Consider the following 13,398-nt stretch of genomic DNA (forward strand, 5'->3'; position numbering starts at 1 on the left):
AGAAATATATATTCCTCTCTGTAATTTCTGAAATAGAGAAGAGAACTTTCATTCCTTTTGTATTCTTCAATCCTCTCTATCTCCATATCATAAAACCCAAAAAGTTTAATTACACTAACAGCAGAGGTATATAAATGGCATTAGCAAAATATATAATGATTCATCATCACTCAATAGAAAAGTTGCTTAGTTAGATTAGAAGTTAATGGACCTCAATTGATAAGCAAAATCTTAAGCACTAAACTTAATAATTATGTGCAAGACGACTTTTTAGAGTATGTACGATTACTTGTTTAGAGTGAAAATAAGAATCTCAATGTATCGGGAGGCTCCTTCTCTCACAAGTCACTACATTAATATAAATTAAATTCTCTAATTTTTTTTCTACACAAGGAAACAAATAAAAAAAAGCAAGAAAAAATTTAGGCCACTACATGCACTGCATTTTTGGTTTCATCTGGTACGTTTTTTTATCGACAGATGCATGCTCTGCAATTGGTTCAAATCTAGGAGTAAACACCAGAACATCACACTAGACAATGGAAGGGACTCCTCTATAAAAATTGAACCAATTTGCTATTGTTTACCATATGAGCCTGAGTTGTCTTGTTTCTTTCTATTCAATGAGGTTCCTTCCTTTTAGAATCTTTGCATTTTTCACTGTGAGTAAACTGTGCAAATTTGAATTTTCCCAATGAAGTTTTACGAATCTTATAACTATACATATCTGATTTTCTTTATCTCATAATATTGATAGTTTTAACTAGTTTGCAGCTCACAATGGTGGTGATGGCAAGCCATAAGACTACTTTACTGCCACCTCAACTTCACTACTGGAACTCCATCCTGCCAGACACCAATGCCAAAAGCTCTCAGACAGCTTGTCCAACCTGGTTTGTATTTACAATTTCTGACTCAAAAGCTTCTCTCATCACTTTACTGATACGATATGTGGTTAAAAAAACCAAAGAATATATAGAATGGAGTGATTTAATTCTTTGTGAATGGTATATATTCTAAAGGGACTGGGATCATTCCATGAAATTGGTGTTGTCTCCATGAACATAGAACAGTTAATTTGTATTGGAATATTTATGAGAGTTACTATTGGCACTCCAAATAATTAATCTGTTGGGGAGATTACATTTTTGTACCATATTGATGTATCATTTGATGTGTCAGGTGATATGTGCATGTCACTTTAATTAATGAATTTATTTCATTGGATATTGGTTTTATACATCACTTTATAATTGCCACATGAGATGATAAACTAATGTGATATAAATAGGTAATCTCCCTAATATTACTCATAGAAAAAGAGTGAGAATGGAAATATGACTGTTTGGAGTCCTTATTACAATTCCCTTGTGACAATCATACTAGTGTTGCTAATTCTCTATTTATGTTGCTAATTCTAGAGACCACACTAGAGTTGGCAAGGGAGACTTGTCTTTTTTCAGTCAAGATCTTGCTCAAAATTGCTGGTGTGTTTTTGTGAATTACAAAGGTAAAAGTGGAAGCCCGAGTCAAGTATTTTTCTTCCTGGAGAAGGACATGCATCCTGGAAATGGAAAGAAATATCGCTTTGCTAAAAATTCGACTCGAGCAACTTTCCTATCCCGAAAAACTGCAGAGTCCATTTCTCCACCAATATTCATTGAAACCAGGGTTTATGGAAGCAATTAGATTTAATGAAACCATTCAGGTGTGCGAAAGTCAGGGCATTATAGAAGAAGAAAAACAATGTGCCACATCTTTAGAGTCGATGATTGACTATGCCGTTTTCAAGCTCGAACGAAATATTGAAGCAGTCTCCACGGAGGTAGAAAAAACAGCTGCCATTGTGCAAAATTACACAATATCCCTAGGAATGAAGAACCTTTCTACAGCCTACAAGAACAAAGTCATTGTGTGTCACAAGTTAAACTATTGGTTGTGAAGATTTCTGGAGAGGAAGGGTCATCAACACCTCAGCACAGCTCCCCAAGGGATTGGCACTTTGAATGTATAGTCGGGCTCTTGCTTGTCGATGTGCTACAAGAAGATGACAGAGTTAGTTCTGAAAGGTGCCTTTGTGAGGCCTTAGGTGTAGGCCTTGAGGCTCGCAATCAAAACTAACTAAGTGCTAGGCGTGCCACTGCTATCTCAGTATAGCAGATGTAGAACAATTGTGTTTTAGTCGATTACTTGTGACCCAAGTTATTCGGACTTCTTGTTATCAAAGGATGTTAAGTCCACATTAAGTTCTTTTTCTTGCCTTGTGACCAAGGACTTTTAGTTCATAGTCTTCTATGTTTGTATGAAGGTAGTTCAAAGCGCTTTAAGCCATTTACTTGGTTCTTGATTGGTTTTAACGATGACATATCCATTAAACTAACCAGATCCAACTACAAATGGCATTCTCGAAGTAGGAAAACTGATAGAAATAACTTGAATACATACTAAAGAATGCATTAAGTAATAGATCTACAAATGTAAATACAAACATAAGGAAGTCGGGCAAGATTTCACCTTTTCTGTCAAGGTTAAACCTCTTGCAGCCACTTCTCTTTGAGTTTACAGAGGTTTGTATGTTGGAAAGGGATGGATGGTAAACAGGTTTACACGAGGGGATCAATACTACGCCACGAAGGGAGGTAGTAGAGCTTTTAAACTAGAGAAAGATAAGCTTTCTAAGGAGATCTAAACAAGAGATAGCTTGTTGCTAAAAAGATCTGAGATATGGGCTGATTACAGCTTTTGGATGCAAATCTGACTTGAGAGCAGAGTTTATATGTTTGTTTGTTTGATTGGTTGAGTGTCCTTGTCTCTGGGGCCTCTTCTTCCTTTCATATACCAATTAGCCTGACTGTTGTAGCTTTGCTCTTGCCCAAAAGCATTTGAAAGGTAGTGAGTCATCGGCTTTTTACTTAGAATGCCACTGAAAAGTGTTCTTTGGCTGGTAGTAGGTTAGTCTCCATCAGTTGTCACTTCAATGGAAAAAAATTAGCTTATATTTGGCTGAGAAGGCTTCAATTTGCCTTTGGTTTTGGTGCTAGGCTTCGAGCAAGTCTCTTTTAATTTGGCACCCTTGGGTTTTTCTTTATCTAAGTCCAATGTTCAAATATTAACCCAAACAGTGCCCCCTTTAATCATTGCTGAGTCTGCAACCCAGGACGTTAATAATGATTAAATAGTCGTCGCATGCACTTAATCGAGACTTGCACCATTTAAAGTAGCCGTTGTTAACAAAACCTTTGCACTAACCCACGAACTTCATCGTTAACCAATCACTTACTATACAACCCTCACACAAACTCCTTGGCAAAGTACCTTAGCCATTTTTAATCTTCAAATTCCCAGAACTTCCCAAAATTCTTCAAGCATTCAAAAACTTCTTTCACTCTTCAGTTCTTACCATACCCTATTCTGATTTTCTTCCCATCTTCTCCTTAAAATCACCCAATGGCACCCAAAGTTGTTCAAACTCCATCTCACTGCAAGATTGGTGAAAGGATTTCCATCATGCACATCTTACTCAATGACCTTCATCATCTTCGAGCAAGAGTACACTCTTTAGGACCTGCATGGACTTCTATAGTCCCTATTGTAATGGAAAACAACATGCCTAAGGAGAAATGGTTTACCTCAAACCCATTTCAGGCTAAATCGGGCATTTCTTCCTTTAAATGGTCAAACCACCATTGTGGTTTCCCACTCATGAAGGATAAGGCATTGAGACAATAGGTCAAAGAGCTCGAGCCCATCTTCAAGCAGAAGTGGATGAACAACGAAATTTATGAGATGATAATGTTGTCCAAGTCGACTGTGATTGCTATGCTCGAGCTGCTCTCTACGGCTCTTCTTTTTTGGAACTCGGGCACCAATACCTTTGACTTCAGGATAGGCCACATGTCTCTTACCATCCTTGACATGGCTCATGTCTTTAGGCTAAGGCTTTCGGGTATAATTGTGGACGTTACCCACAACTGGGCTCCTCCTTCTTACCCGACCACTAAGAGCTCGGACAGTTCTGGTCCCATGATTCAATTGAAAGATAACTCTATAACTTTCAATAGTTATGGAACTTCCTTCACGGGTTTTATCTTGTTCGTCAAGAAGGAATTTGGCTCTTCTTCCTCCAATGCCAATAGAGATTAAGAGCACATGTTTTTTCTCATCTACTGGCTTAACAAACACGTCTTCCCCAATAAATCTAAATGAGTGAAAGTAGAATGGATTCCTTTAGTAGAAGTTCATCACAACTTTGATGATGTAGCCACATGCCCCTTCCTCTTTGCTCATCTCTATCATCTCCTGTATGAGATTACAAAGGGTGAACCATTTGAAACCAACCTTAATGGTCCAACTTGGATGATCCAGCTTTGGCTTCAATGGTATTTCCCAAGATTCGAGCTCCTAACCTAGAATTCCTAGAAGAAGTAACCCTTACCCTAATCCTTGCTAAAGTATCTCCCACCAATCACTCCACATTTGTTTATCTCTATTTCTTTAAAGTCTACAAGAATTGGGCAGATTTGGAATAGAAGCCTCTGTCCTTAAGATATACCCATGGTTCTCCGATCAAGCTTTTCAAAATGCTTTTGGGGAAGATGCCAGCCCCTTTTGTAGAAAGAGATTTATCAGTTGTATTCAACCGAATGACCTAGCTTGAGGAGTAAGGAGTGACCACTATGAGCGCTGGCTGGAGGTTTACCACCCTAACTTCTGTGCTAGACAGTTGGGGTTCAGGCAAGCCATTTCAATCCCCTTCTTTGACTCTATCCAATATGGCACCTCATACCGTCTTCACTCTCCACCCGAAGTCACTTTTCGAGCTGCTAGACGTAGTCTAGAGGTCATAAACAAGGTTGCCTGAAAGTTCATGGCTCTGAACTTCGAATACACTTCAAGTTTCTCATCTTAGTAGGAAGCAAAATGGACTAAGAATTATGGAGGAGACCTGCACGAAGTTCATGATTGCCTCTTTAAGCAACTATCCATCAAGTTTCATCCAAAGCCAATTAAGCTTGAAGATTGGAAGGAAATGATTCATCGGAAGAATCAACTCCTTTTGATAGGTATTTCTTACTTTTTTAACTTGAAATTTTCATGAATATGTCATTTCTAATCCTTTCCTTGGTTTCTTTGTACTTGTAGCCCAAGGCAACCCCGCAAAGGTGGTCGTCAAGCAAGATGAAGATGTTGTTGACGCCTTCATCCTCTAAGAAGCCGCAGCTGAAGTAAAAAAGGCAAGGCGCTAGAGAAGACAAAGATGTCTCCTAGTTGCTTAGAGACTCTGAGGGTGAGGCAGAACCTGTAGTTGAGCCTCGGGCTGCACGTCAGACTCGGGCAACAATAGTAGAGACTTCAGAGTCTGAGCCCGAAGAACAGCCGGTTCCATCAAAGATGATGACAATGACACAAACCTTCAAAGCCTTTAAGTCTTCTACTTCAGTAACTGAGGCAGGCGTGGGTTAGAAGAAACATAAAGCCTCCAATAAGTAATCCTCGTCTTATTCCCTCATTCTTATTCACAACTTTTTTATGAGAGCTGACAACTCCATTTTCTTTGACTCTATGGCCCCAAGCAACCAAAAAGCCTACTATTGCTTCAAGGGAAGACCCACTACGAGCTCAGATGTATCAACAGGCCAAAAATCTGCAAGATTCCACCCTGGAAGTACTAGAGGTATAACTCACATCTTAAGTTTTACTTATTTGAGTTCTTCCCTTTCTCTTTTCTATTCTCTTTTTTACTATCTGCCCGATTTCTGAAACAGGCCATAAGGAAAGAAAAGATATCTTCATCTGAGGCCTCTTCATCTTCAGCCCGAATGGTACAAACTTCCCCTCCACAAGTTAAGTCTTTAAAGGTATATCTCTTTTTCATTCTTTTAACTTGTATTTCTACCAATCTTAGAGTTTTAACACTTGTCTTTTACTTTTATAGGTTAAGGTCGGGGAACCTGTATTGGCGATGACTCCAACCTCCCAAGTTAATCCAAAGACAAAGGAAATGCTACATTTTGTAGATGAGGATACTAACTTGGTGGGTATTTGTTATTTTAGCATTTTTATGCTGAAAGCCTCCCTCCTTTTATACTTATTTTATTTTCACTCTTTTCAGTCTTCCCATGCACCAACCTTTCATTGATCAGCAACATCTGCATTTGGGGAGCCCGTAGTCCTTGAGATCCCTGTGGTTTCAGAGGTCACTAACCCGCCAGCTTCTCAAGCTACAGATCAGGCTAGCCCATCCGCCCCTTCTCAGGGTCCTGCTAAGGTATGGGGGCTTTTCTTCTTCTGTTTTCTTTTTCTGCACTAGTTAGTTTGTTGACACTATCTTTTTCGATTTCATAGGCCTCTGGTGAAGCCTCGACCACCATCTCCCATCCTCCAATTAGCAAAGATGATTCATCTCAATACCCAAGTGTCACCACTCATCTTCCTTCTTTTTCCAAGGTTTCAAGCTTGACTCAGGTACACCACTTTCTTGTTTCACTCTTTGTTCTATGCCCTGATTTGTAATCTTTCTTCTTAATTTATTTTCTTGGTTTCCCACAAGGCTCTGGAGAAGGCTTAAGCAAATCTCCACCTCATCTATCTTGCTTCTCCGACCTTCTTCATCTTCTGGCGTCATAAGGACTCTTATCCCTAATCCTAAGAAAAAGACCAAGACCACCACTACTCATACGACCATCATTGCTCTTTCCTCTTAGGCTCATCCCTTTGTTGAGACCTCCTCCCTTGCTGCACCCTCTGAAATAACCGAGGCACGACCTTATTCCCCTGCACCTATTTCCACAACTGCAGTTTTACCCAAGCTTTTTAAAGAGTTCGGGCAACTCAAGACAAAGTTGAAATCCTCAAGGCATCATTCTAAATCTTCTGGCTTTCAAAAGCAACACTGAGTCTTTCAAGAGTGGGTGAAGAAGGGCTTCTATGCATCTTTCAACCTCAAGGATCTTCTTAATGTAAAGAAGGCTATAATAGATCTATTCAAGGCTGATCAGCTATCCAAAGCTCAGTATGAATCCTTTCTTTCTTATTTTGAGAACTTGAGAGCTTTAAGGGATCAATATCATAGGGCTAAGAGGAAAGCTAACCGAGTGAGGTACTTTAAGGAGAAACAATCCAGCACTTCCACTCATATTCAATAGTTGGTGGATGAAGGTTCGGTGACAGATGAGAAGATTAAGGTAGTGACTTTTGAAATTCAGAAATTAGAAGAGCAACTTGCTGTGCTAAAGGCTGAACAGGTGACTCTCCTTAGCACACTCTAACAACAGATCGAAGAAGTGAAAAAGACAAATCTGGAACCAGAACATGCTGAGTCTCAACTTGTTAATAGCAGTATTGTTTTGGCCAAACCTACCAGAATTTTTACCATTATGCAGACTTACTACTCCAGAATAATCACTCTAGGTGAAGATGTAAATTTGACAAGCTAGGGCCATTGTAATTTTCTTTTTATGAAATAAAATTATTCTTAGCCTTTATTGTTTCACTTCTTGCATTATATTGAAGTTCTTTTTTGCATTGTACTTCTCTTTGAAATCACTAACTCTTTTTAATATAACAATTTATAAAGAGTTGGATGATATTTCTTTAAACACTTAGTATTAACTGGATGTCAAGTAATATCCTCCCTTATCTAGTGCTTGGTAAATGACAAAAGGTTATTCCCAAGTAGGCCTCCATTTCCTGAAGGCATAATTGCTTTCCATACTAACCCTCATTCCTTGAAGGTCTCTGACTTTACCTTCTTGTTGTATGCTCAGGCAACAGTTCTCTATTTCCAGCTTCTTTTCTCTTCCATACATCAACAGTCTTTTGATTAAGGACCTGATTGCAACTACTTGGTCCTTTCTTCTTTGTTCTGACATTACTGGTGTTGAGGAGTTAGGACAATATGGGGTTTATCCCATTCTTCCCTTATGAGGAACAATCCTTACTCCAAAAGCTTTTGGGCCGTCACCTTAGTTGGGTGGCCGTTCTCATCAACTCCTAAGCACTAGAGAATCCCAATACTAGGATTATAAAAGATGACTTCTACAACATTAGCTGTGGGGAGGAATGACCATGATTTGGCCTCCACCACTTCCCAAAATCCTGGTCACATGGCTCCTTCCTCGTGATAAACTACTTGTTGATGTAGGGTGGAAGGCACAGAGAAACTCTGATTAATCCAATCTTGGCCTAGTAAAGCTCCATAAATAGAAGTGTTGTCCACCACGAAAAAGGCTAGCATGATTTGCTTGGAACCCAAGTCCACCTCTGATGGCAGTATCCCATGAGTTCTAGTGATGGCTTCAGAGAAACTGGAAACTGTTAGATTCGTGGAGATGAGATCATCCTCATTTTTACACATCATTTTCATCTGCTTATATGGTAACACATTTACCGCATCCCTTCTATCAATCAAAACCCTTTTAAAGGGTACTCCCTCCAAATGAGCAGTTACATAAATACGCTTGAGATGGTTAGTTAAGGTCAAGTTCGGGTAGCTGAAGACCATTATATCTGTGTATACCCTCTCGGGCTCTTTCTTTGTGAGTTTGTGTAAACTTGTTCTGCCCAACCCTTCTTTTCCCACTTCTTCAACACTAACATGTGCCAGCATAGGTTCTGTTGCCAAGTAATCACCCTCCATTGTGGCAGGTTAATCATGTTTGGGACAAAATATGGCAGATAAAACATATGTCTTGTTTACGTGAAAGTTGCTAGATCCAGGTAAGTCCTTCTTCTTGCTCCCAATATGGTCCATGAATTCATCTAATCAAGCCTCTGTTTCTTTGGGTAGCATTAGTTCGGGTAGTGCTTCCTCTTGAGTTATGCCAAAGTTTGGCATTTGTTCTGGGACTTCACAAAGAGTACCAACCAACAATGATGTGGGCAACATTTTCTTAGGCAAGATAGTTCCAAAAAAAATTGGCTCTGGGCTCCACTTTGGTGTTGGCATCATTACCATGTCCTTCTGAGCTCTCCTCAAGATTGTGTACTTGCCAAGATGAGGGTTTTATGGCACATGATCTCTTTCCCCTTTTGTTTTGCTATTAGCCTTTTCTACCTCCTTTTTGGTTCTCCAATAAAGTTGATTTCTTTCCCCATGAGGTACTTTCTCAAACTTTACATTTTTAGAAGTTTCTGAGGCAGTAAGGACTTTTAATGAGTTCATGTTGGCCTTGTGCTGCCTCTGAACTTTCCTGATCATAAAGGCTTCCATTTTTTTGACAGGTCTTTCATCATTTCCAACCACATACCATTTCCGCCTAAGTCGGGCAGGATTTTTCTTCATAACTGGATTCGTTATCCTCTCCTTTATTCTAACATCTCCCCCTACATAGCTTGGCTGAGGTGGCTTCACATCCACCCATTTTGGTATTTTGGCTTCTCTATCTTCCCCTTTTTCAGAAGCTTCATAATTTATGAATACCTCTTACAAACCTTTTGGTTGAGAGCCTCCCCCCAACCGTTGGAAAACATTCCTGGAAGTTTTTTTCTTAGCTACCCACATGATGCTTCTGCAGATTTCTTGTTCTTCTTTCTCTTTTCTCATGATCAACTCTTGCTCAATGATAGCTTCTGATGCTAGGACTTCCAACTCATATTCACATTGGCACTTGCTACACAACACCAATCCTTTAACTATGGCTATTTTGGGCTTTTTGGGCAACTTGATAACTCCTTCAATAGGCCTGTCATTTGGTCACCTTTCAGCATTTACTTCCCACATGGCTTTTCTTTTCCCTTTCTTTGCCCAAGTCAAGTTAATCATGTTAATTGGGGCTTCTGGGAAAGGATCTGTGTCAATCATCATATTGGCCTGAGGTTTCTCCAATAGTAATTTTCCCTTGACTATGAGGTCTTGTATCCAATCCCTGAACTGGACATAGTTGGCTATAAAGTGGTTAAAAGTGTAGTGCAGCTTGCAATACTTCTTTCCTCTTAATTCCTCGGGCTTGGGCAATTTTTTAGTGCTGTCGGGCACAATCACTCTTGCCTGCACCAACTCTTCATAGATCTCTGAGGCTTTGGTTAAATCAAAGGAATAACTCTGGTATTTAGGGGGTTTCATAAGGACAAACACATTGTCCTTCATTACCATCTTCTGATCCTTGACTGGTTGAACTAACCCATTCACTATTAAAGGCTTGAAAGGGGTAGTCATCTCTACCGCACATTTGTCCATCCCTTCTCTTCCATGGCTATCATTTGGTTCTGGCTCAGCTCCTTCAAACTCCAGTTGATGAATTGCAGGTTTACTTTTGTAAAAAAGATGAGCCTTAGATGAGTGTTTTACTTGCAGTTCCTCAAGCAACAGCTTCTCATACTTTGTGGCAGCAATCACAAACTCTTGTAACTCATTGAATTGTACATCATAAAACTTCCTTCTCAAATGCAGCTTCAAGACCTTTTGAGCAATGGATATAAGTTGGGCATGATTGATAGGGAATTGGCATCTCATTCTTGTCCTGCTGAACCTCTTCATGAAGTCTTCTGTAGACTCGTGTTCATATTGCTTCACCTTCACCAGGTCATTGATAAACATCTTAGGCCTCATCCTATAAAATTGCTCATAGAAAGCCATCTCCATTTGCCCCCAGTTAGCAATAAAAGTGGGAGGCAATAAAGAATATCATTGAGATGCTAGGCCAACCAATGAGTTCCCAAACAATCTTAATTTATAATTAGGATTGTCCTCAAATGCCACGCAATGGTTTGAGAACTTGAAGATATGATCTCTAGAGGATACACTGCTATATTCCCCACTAAAAGTGGGAAACGCGGGCATCTTGAAGTTGAGTGGAAAATGATTCTGCTTATCAATATACTCTGGGTATGGCTTCTGGTAGGTGATCCTGAACAGCAGACGAGTTTGGGGTTGAGCATTCTAGGCCACCATCCTTCTTAACTCGGCTAGCTCATCTCTGAGCTGCTAGTTAGCCGCATTGTTATGTGGGGTATGTGGGGCTTCCCACTTTGGGATGCGATCATTGCCCGAGAAAGTCTCCTTCATTGGTTCATGCTTTCTCCACTTGGCATCCCCTCCCTTACTGGCCAATGGTGAGGGCTTATAAAGATGAGGCTTGTCTGCCTTGATGGGCTCGCCTTTTCTACTGGATTCTCCGATTAACTAGGGCATCTCATACTTCGTTCTTTCTTTCTCACTCTGCCCCCTACTATCTAGTGAAAATAATAGGGGGTCGGGCAACTCCGCTTCTAGGATCTCCTCCAACACTAGTTGACTGGCTCCAGATCTTTCCTTGTTTTTTCCTTTATCCCTCATTTCCTCAAGCACAGGAAATAGGGAAATAACTGCTTCTTTCTCATGACTAACCTCTCTCATCACTTTCCTGGCATAACCATTCTTTGGATTAGAGAACTCCAGATCTAATCTTCTTTGCAAACTCCCCGTTAAATAACAGAGTCTGCTTACTTCACCTCTGGTTTCTAGAGTGATACTCTCCATAGTTTTCAGTATTTGCATCATAGTGGCTTGCAAGTCTTCATTGGTCACCTTCCTTCCTGACTTCTCGGATGAGCTCGAGCTTTCTAGAATAGATGGTCCTTAGAAGGAAGAAAAATCCTCTGGGTGATTTGTCATGCTTGGTTTTGGTAAACACTAGGGTGGCCCATATTTTGTGTTCCACCTGAAGGTTTTCTCCTTCCTTCTTCTTGGCATACAAGACTTTGAATGTCTCACCGAGCGTGCCAAAACTATGTTGGTTGCAAAGATTTCCGGTGAAGAAGGGTCATCGGCACCTTAACACAGCTCTCCAAGGGATTGGCACTTTGGATGTATAGTTAGGTTCTTGCTTGTCGATGTGCTACAAGAAAATGACAGAGTTAGTTCTGAAAAGTGCCTTTGTAGGGCCTTAGGTGTAGGCCTTGAGACTCGCAATCAAAACTAAGTGTTAGGTGTGCCACTGCTATCTTAGTATAGCAGATGTAGAACAAGTGTGTTTTAGTTGATTACTTGCGCCCCAAGTTATTTGGACTTCTTGTTATCAAAGGATTGTTGTGAATGGGTTAAGTCCACATTAAGTTCTTTTTCTTGCCTTGTGACCAAGGACTTTTAGTTCATAGTCTTGTATATTCGTATGAAGATAGTCCAAAGTGCTTTAAGCCATTTACTTGGTTCTTAATTGGTTTTAACGACGACATATCCATTAAATTAACCAGATCTAACTACAAATGGCATTCTCGAAGTAGGAAAAGTGATGGAAATAACTTGAATACATACTGGAGAATGCATTAAGTAATAAATCTACAAATGTAAGTACAAACACAAGGAAGTTGGGCAAGATTTCACCTTGTCTATCAAGGTTGAACCTCTTGCAGTCACTTCTCTTTAAGTTTACAGAGGTTTGTATGCTACAAAAGGGATGGATGGTAAACAGGTTTACATGAGGGGATCGATACTACTCCACTAAGTTGGGCAAGATTTCACCTTGTCTATCAAGGTTGAACCTCTTGCAGTCACTTCTCTTTGAATTTACAGAGGTTTGTATGCTGGAAAAGGGATGGATGGTAAACAGGTTTACATGAGGGGATCGATACTACTCCACTGAGGGAGGTAGCAGAGCTTTTAAACTAGAGAACTATAGCATTTCTAAGGAGATCTAAACAAGAGATAGCTTGTTGCTAAAAAATTCTGAGATCTGAGCTGATTATAGTTTTTTTATACAAATCTGGCTTGAGAGCAGAGTTTGTATGTTTGTTTGTTTGATTGGTTAAGTGTCATTGTCTCTGAGGCCTCTTCTTCCTTTTATAAACCAATTAGCCCGACTGTTGTAGCTTTGCTCTTGCCCGAAAACATCTGAAGGGTAGTGAGTCATCAGCTTTTTACTTAGAATGCCACTGAAAAGTGTTCTTTGGCTGGTAGTAGATTAGTCTCCATCAATTGTCACTTCAATGGAAAGCAAGTGGCTTATATTTGGCTGAGAAGGCTTCAATTTGCCTTTAGGCTTGGTGCTGGGCTTCGGTTAAGTCTCCTTTTATTCAACAAACTTGGACTTTTCTTCATCTAAGTCCAATATTCAAATATTAACCCAAACATAAACTACCCGTATGCTGTCTTCTACTGCCATGCATTTCAAAGTATTAGGGCTTATATGGTGCATTTACCAGGATCAGACGGGATCACCGTGAAAGCAGTAGCTATCTGCCCTACAGACACATCTGAATGGAACCCAAAGATCTTTCAAGATTTGAAAGTTAACCATTCCCGTTTGCCATTTTCTTCCGGATGGCGATATTGCCAGGGTTTTAAAACAGAAACGTTAGCTACCTAGCATGATTACTTGCCAGAGAGCTTTCCCTGTAAAAAGAATTCAATAAGAGCATTCTAGTTGATTCCTGCTATTTATAAAAAAATAAAAATAAAAAAATATATAAAAAAAAAAAATA

At 39.8% G+C, this 13,398-nt stretch overlaps 1 pseudogene; it reads left to right on the plus strand.

Annotated features, from left to right (window-relative positions):
* Window positions 1-780: 780 nt before the first annotated feature.
* Window positions 781-13,283, plus strand: LOC126631345 (BURP domain-containing protein 3-like; annotated as a pseudogene).
* The last annotated feature ends 115 nt before the right edge of the window (window positions 13,284-13,398 follow it).

Source organism: Malus sylvestris, chromosome 8 (genome assembly GCF_916048215.2).
Source record: "Malus sylvestris chromosome 8, drMalSylv7.2, whole genome shotgun sequence".
In the NCBI taxonomy this organism is placed as follows: domain Eukaryota; kingdom Viridiplantae; phylum Streptophyta; class Magnoliopsida; order Rosales; family Rosaceae; genus Malus; species Malus sylvestris.